The sequence below is a fragment of the Carettochelys insculpta genome, chromosome 28 (assembly GCF_033958435.1).
Source record: "Carettochelys insculpta isolate YL-2023 chromosome 28, ASM3395843v1, whole genome shotgun sequence".
NCBI lineage: Eukaryota > Metazoa > Chordata > Testudines > Carettochelyidae > Carettochelys > Carettochelys insculpta.
Window position 1 is genome coordinate 3,213,746 of NC_134164.1, and position 7,807 is coordinate 3,221,552.

The window sequence follows — 7,807 nt, forward strand, 5'->3', positions numbered from 1 at the left end:
GGAGTAGGTGGAGAAACTAAGGGGGCATGTGGTGGGTTAATGCTGCAGAACCCCTAGGTAATAGCCAGATCTCTGCTGCTCCCCACTTCCCTCCCAGCACCTGGGGTCCTGGCTGCCAACCCTGGGACTCTGCTTCTGGCCCCACAGCTGGCCCCAGGTGTGGGGTAGCAGAGAGGAGTAAGGGGCTTGTTTTCAGTGCCCCCACTATTAACGGTGTTCCTGCACCACTGTATGGAGAATAGTGACAGAACACTTGCCTGGGTTTGATTCCCAGTTTTGCTGTGGACTTGCTGGGTGACCATAATCAAGTCACTTAGGCCATGAGCATTAAAGGTCATTAGATTCTTGGCTTCCATAGACACTTGGTTACAAACCCAAACACCTCTGGAGGATGAGAGCCCCAGGACAAAACTTTCAGCTGCTGGGCCTGGATTTTCAAAGCTTCACCACCCTAGGTGTCTGGTAGCACCCCTTGCACTCTGCGATGTCCTCCAGTCCCAGGTTCTAGCAGTCAGAGGTTTAGGAAACAGCCAGACCATACAGCTTATTCTCTGCCTATCTTGGCTAAAAGCAACTGACAGCCCTAACTCCATGAGCTCATCCAACTCTATCTCATGATGTGTCTGGGCAATACCTAGCACACCGGTGCCTTGTTTTCAGTTGCTGCCTGTCGGTGCTATTTTGATAATTATATATCTGGCTCTTCCACTGGGCTCAGTGCATGTGCGTGTGAGCAAAGAACCTGTGTACTGTTTCATAAGCACAAGGCCACAGCCCCCAGTTAAATAGCCCGTTCCCACCATTTGTTGGGGGAGGAATAGCTTGGTGGTTAGTACATTGGCCTTGTAAACCCAGAGTTGTGATTTCAATTCTTGAGGGGACTTTTCAAGGGGTTGGGGCAGGTTAGATTTAAATAGGTGTCAGGGATGGTGATAGGTCCTGCTGTGAGTGGAGGGGACTGGACTTGATGATCTCTTCAGGTACCTTCCAATTCTATGATATAGCTATATCCATGTTTCACCTACTAGTAATGAGAAGAGCCCTGGATGGATGATTCTATAGATGTCTGGCTGTGGGTAGACAAACCATGCACTTGTCCTGCTGCACTGGGGCTTTCCTCATCATCTCAGTCCCTCCACAGCCTGCCATGAAACACACACAGCAAGCGCAGGTGCAGATGGCCTAACTGGGCAGCTCAGGCCTGCATTAGGATGCTCAGGCATGCTGGAGTCATGACTGGTGTTTATAAGTGGGCCCACAACATCACCTTTAGTCCAAAAAGTCTGAGCCCAGACAAAATCAGTTACAAAATTAACAGTCCCTTTTCCTCTCTGCCCATGGCCCATAGCTCCAACCAGCAGCAGCAACACATTCATTTGTCTCAGCCTTGCCTGACTCGGGCAGCCTGGCTCTTGGTCTGTTCAAAACAGCAGGTGGCAAAGCAACTCTGTCCAGAGGTAAATGACTACTGCTAGTTATGCTGCCAGCTGAGCCCCTTTGTGTACAGTCAAATCCTTAGGAAGCTGGTGTGTTGCACTAGGAGGCTCCTCCCCAGTTTGAACAATTGCTTTCTATCCCCATATTTCTGCTCCCCAGGCCTTTTTTAAAAAACTCTGCTCTCCTCCTTGATGAAAAGCTATCGCACAAGCTGTTCGTGCATCTTCACTCTGTCCTGGACCTGGCTCTCTATCCTCCAGCTGGAAGAGGAGGGAAAAACTGTGGGGGCGGGGGGGAGAAGGAGGTCTGGGCTAGTCCTCATCTCTGTCAGTACAGCCAGCTTGCTTGCCTGCCTCACTGCAGCAGCCTCTGCAGCTCTCCCGCCCCTGCAGCCCAGACAGCAGCCTGCGTCTCAGCTTCCACCATGCTGGATATTTTCATTTTAATGTTTTTTGCCATCATTGGCCTGGTAATCCTCTCCTACATCATCTACCTGCTCTAACAGCCCCACCCGCAGTGCAGCAGAAAGATGAAGCACAGGAAGCCAGCCATCCTGCCAATCAAAGCATCTGCCAGGTGAGGCTTTGCTCCTGACTGTCACAAACCATTTTAATTGCTGGGGAATGAAGCAATGGTTAGTTTTGTTTCTTGTTTTTAAGCCACTGCTTTCTGACCCAGGTGTGCTGGTGTGTGGCAGCTGTATCCTGCTCAGAAAATTATGTGGGTAAAGAAACATGTCTTTTAAAAAAAAAACACAGGCTGCTTAAAATAGTTAAATATATAAAAAAAAATCTATTTTTCCCAGCTCCATCTACTAGTTGTTCCCAATCAAAGGCTTTCCCCTGCCTTTAATAACCATGCTATGTGCAATACTGATTTCTGTTTTCACCAAGAAAGAAGTAAAATAAAATAAGTGTCTTGTTGCATGCGCTGAAGGGTAGCAGATGGGTGCCTTTCAATAGCCAGCGTTCTTGCTTAGCATTTTTAGCAACAAATCACATGTTCCTCTGCTCTGCTTAGTTGATAACATTCTGATGCCTTTGTCACCTGTGCAGTTTTCCTTTCCTTAAGCATGTTTGGGGTTTTCTGCAGCTCTCAGGCCTGGGTCAGACAAGTGCCACCTTATCCTCAGCGGCAGCCATGCCAGAGCCTTCTGGAGAAAGTTAACCCTTTGCAAGCAACCCACTTCCCAAGCTGATGGCAAGAGGAAAATCCCAGGAACAGCAGCCATTGGACAGTGCAGATGTCAAGACCTAACTGTCCTTTTTTTTGCTGAAGAGCAAATACAAAGCAGCATGGTGTCAAGAATGCACAGAGAGAGAGAGAAGGAGCTACACTGAAACCTCACTATAGAGAAGTGTGTTGTTTTGTTTGCCATGCTGGTATTAAGGAAATGTAACTGTTTACTGTTCTGCAGCCACATAGCTACCCTGTCCTTGGAAAAAATACTTGCTGTTTTTTAGTTTTAGAAAGTGTGTGTGTGTGTGTGTGTGTATATATACACAAACACACACACACACATATTTTAATTTAAAATATTAGAAAAAAATTCAAAATGCTAAGAAAACACACAAAATGAGCAAAATCTGATTGTCATCATAGTATCTTAGGCAGATTCGTCACCTTTCATTCTAACTGGACACCCATGGCAGTGTTAACATGCAGCTTACTTCTTGGCTGGAGGGTGGCAACCAAGAAGCACACTTCAGAAATGAGAGCAGGAATTTTGGGCATGAACTGTGAAAGAAAACCCTTATGCATAAGGAAGATAGGAGGGGAACATTTTGGCTCAATTAATCAAGACAGATGATGCTATGTTTGAAAAATACTTTAAAACATCTTTTTGCCACTAATTTAGCTGAGAATATGAGTGCTCAGCACAGATGTAGCAACCACCTGAACTCAGATTAGCCTCAGAAACCAGACAGACACTCATACTCCAATCCTATCAAAACAAAAAAGCAGTCCAGTACCACTTTGAAGACTAACAAAATAATCTATTAGGTGACAAGTTTTTGTGGGACAGACCCACTTATTCAGATCATAGCCATACACAGACTCAATATTTAAGGCACAGAGAACCAAAAATAATAAAGGTTGACCAATCAGAAAAATATTATCAGGGTGAGCAAATCAGAGAGCAGAAGCGGGGGGGGGGTCAAGAATTAGATAAAGCCAAGTGTGCATAAGAGCCCCTATAATGACTATTATCTAGGTTATTATAGGGGCTCTTATGTACACTTGGCTTAATCTAATTCTTGACACACACCCCCTTCTGCCTCCCTGCTCTCTGATTTGCTCACCTTGATAATATTTTTCTGATTTGTCAACCTTGATTACTATTTTTGGTTCTCTATGCCTTAAATATTGAGTCTGTTCTGGTATGGCTATGATCTGAAGAAGTGGGTCTGTCCCATGAAAGCTCATCACCAAATATATTAGTGTGTTAGTCTTTAAAGTGCTCCTGGATTGCTTTTTTGTTTTGGTAGTATATAGACTAGCACAGCTATCTCTCTGTTACTATACTCCAATCCTGTGCAGGAAGAACCCTGACTGTAAAGCGTGTGATATTATGGTATGGGCTCATCTGTTTTGAGGGTGGGCACCCCTGAAGCTCAAAAAACCAAACAATAAAAAACACTGTGAGGTATCAGAGGAGTAGCTGTGTTAGTCTGTATCTGCAAAAATGACAAGATGTCCTGTGGCACCTTATAGACTAAAATATTTTTGGGAGAATAAGGTTTCATGGGCAAAGACCCACTTCATCAGATGAATGTCCTTGTATCCACTGGGAGGTGTGGGTGGCTCAACATATCCCCACAAAATGAGTTAAGTGTCTAAACCTCTTACTGCACACAGCCAAGAGTCAGATCAGTGGGAGGTCAGAGTTTAATTTACCACTGTTTGGAGAGGTTTGAGCAAAGGGCTATGGGGCCTTTTGGGAAACTTCCCTGTAAACCAATGTGATCCTGCATAAAACTGTGGTCAGAATCTGTGTCGTGCTGCCTTCAAGTCTGCAGAACCAGAAGGGGGTCTGCAGTGGGTAATGGGTGGGAAAGAGAAACAAACACCAAACACTAGCAACAAGATTTTAAAAAGTGGCCACTTTGGTGTCCATCTTGGACCATCAGGACCATCTATATTTGTGGCCGCCTTCCCAAAGGCTGGCCCACTCCCAGTCCTTGACTTACAGAAAAGTATGTTGATAGGCCCCTGCCCTTCTGTTGACACAGCAGCAGCAGTGAGCAGAGCAGGTACACCATAACCACCTGAGCACTGCAATCACATTTAACACTTCCTCACACTCCAGATTGCTAGTCTACACGCTAGATTATAATAAAATACTTTTTATTTCGGACAAATACGGGCAGTCCTTTGGAGTTGGAAATGAAATGAAAACTAACAATTTGAAAGTCATAATCATCCACTACTGTCTAACAAATGTCACATGCCATGTTTATTTCAGACTGTACAGTACTGTACAATGAAAACAACCCTCATAGGAGGCAAGATTTTTGTATGGCTGGTCTCCTCCTGCATTTAACTCTTGCTGGTAAGAAATAAACCCCTGGAAACAGAAGTTTTTTAATGGCAAAAATTGCGATGCATCTCTAACTCTAATGACATCAGTGTAATTAGCAGGAAATTTCCTCTGAATTGTAGTGTTTGTGCACATTTGGGATATAAGTGGGAGTGTTACTTGAGACCTGTTGATAAGACTTCCAAAAAAAAAAAGTTTACATAAAGACCAGCATGTTAAAAGCTCAGTAGTGCTGGAATTATGGTTATCACTACAAGCTGAGTACTTGACACAGTGCAATTTCCTGTTAGTACAAAATTTCCCTAGGGAGAAGTACAGTGTGTGTATCTTTGCCTACGGATCCAAATGAATGTTCTCCCCTCCAGGACATCTGCTTTAGCCCAAATTGCATTACACAGTTCAGCACTGCCAGTTGTCAGGGTTTAAAAAAGGGTGAGACTCAAAATGAGGACAATAACCCTTCTATCCCCACTCCCAAATAGTTGAAACAGAAACTTTAAATGCTGTGGGATGAAATTCTTGACTGTAAATAAAATTTTCAATAGCCTCAGTTTCATGTGTCTGTATAACTGATGTCAATAATCTAAAGCTATAAATAGCAACAGAGAGATAGAGAATGAGGGAGCAGCAAGGAATGTGTGGAATGGCCATTCATCTGGGTATAAAACCAGGAACACTAACTGTATCCTTCTATAAATGCTTTCTTTCTCCCAAAGGACTTTAGGACCCTAACCAACTATACATAACAATCACTTCAGCCTTACCCCAAAGGCAAACATTTCAGCAGTGGAATGTGGCAGCTGTTTAGCAAGTCACTGCCAAGACTACACAACAGCTGATTCCTAACCCATTTGAGACTGCCAGGGAGTTTCACATAGGAGGTGGACTGTAATTCCAGGAGATTGAAGCTTAGCCAGGGTATTTGGACTGATACCCCTATTCTTTCAAGAACTACATGCTCTCTAGTGATGTCTTTGCATATACAAAAATGAGTCAGGGTGATCCCCTGATGGAAAAGTAGTCAATGGTAATTTTTTGCCATTGACCTCAGTGAGGACAAGATTTCATCCACCATTTCTAGGAGCTTAGTGCCTCTTTAACATCACAGCAACAAAGGGTCCTGTGGCACCTTATAGACTAACAGAAAAGTTTTGAGCATGAGCTTTCGTGAGCACAGACTCACTTCATCAGATGCTGGTCTTGGAAATCTGCAGGGCCAGGTATAAATAAGCCACATTAAGGGTGGGGATAACAAGGATAACCTTGTTATTCCCACCCTTGCTCTGGCTTATTTATACCTGGCCCTGCAGATTTCCAAGACCAGCATCTGATGAAGTGAGTCTGTGCTCACGAAAGCTCATGCTCAAAACTTTTCTGTTAGTCTATAAGGTGCCACAGGACCCTTCATTGCTGTTACAGATCCAGACTAACACGGCTACCCCTCCAATCTTTAACATCACAGAGACATCAGTTCAGTACTGACTGAGAGGTACCAACTCCTGAATTATCACCCTTATGAATTCCTTTAGCACACTGGCTTTTCCTTGGACTCCCATTTGATTAATGACTTAATTAGTGTAAGGATCCTTAATTGTGCATTACACCCCTTCCCCTACTCTGTGTTTATCTTGTCTATTTAGATAGTAGGTTGTAGGGGCAAGACCACCTACTACTGTACTATGTGTTTGTACAGTGCCTAGCACAATAGAGCCCCATTTTTGGTAGGCTCAAAGGCACTGCCATAATAAATATGATTAGTAATAATGAATTTAGGAATCTAACATATCCTAACATAGTCTGGCTGCAAAGCTGTCTACGCTGTTTTTCAATTTAAAGATACTTGTTCCAGAAGTCCTGTTTCAGAACAAGGAGAGTGAACTCCATTTATATTTGCATCTTTTTCACGAGGTACAGCACAAAGCATCATAATGACTTTGAAGACCCTGCTCCTTATTCTGTATTTTAAAATGTCAATATTAATATACAGAATGTTTATTTTTAATTGAATGGTTTAATTTCTGATGTGTGTTTACAGCTAAGTTTCTAGGTGACTGTTAGAAAAAAAATTACCTTCCACACTCACCAACAGGTGCAGCCAAATTCTGATCTGAGATACATGTCCCCCCTCAAAAAAAAAAAAAGATATTTTTAAGTAGAAAGAACTAGAGCAGGGGTCAGCAACCCACAGCATGGGTGCCAGTAGTGACACACAAGCCAATTTTCATTGGCACATGAGGTGGGAGCTCAGCCCCCCATACCTCCTTCCCCATGCACCTGAGAGCTTGCTCCAAATCATGCTGCATGTGGATTAACAAAAGACCAGCTAATGCTACCAACCACCACCTAAACAGTAAAGCTCTGCATAATTTAGAAATATTTCAGGTAGAGGGGAAAGGCATTTTATTAATACAAAGAAATAACCATCATATAAATAGCCCAAAATAAATAAATACTTATCAGCATATACTAAATATTTTCAGTTTTTTAAAGCAATGGTCCATAAATACAAAACTTTTAAAAATAGAATACATTTTTGGGTACTTTAATAAAAAAACCCAGTGATCATAGAATAGCTACATGCATTAAACATCGTTCAGTTTGGCAGAGTTTCCCAAGATATATAATTTAAACTGTCTAGTTATTATATTTAATACAAAGGTACATTCTGAAGTTTCTTCTGCTTAATGGATGAAAGGCATGTTCTGTAAAAAAATCATTTCTACTTTCCTCAAAAAAAAAATAGGACTCATTCCCTAGAGCTTCCGTGCTGGAATTTAATACCCAATCCATGAAGGATATCTACTGCAAGTTCTGAAGCTAAGAACATTA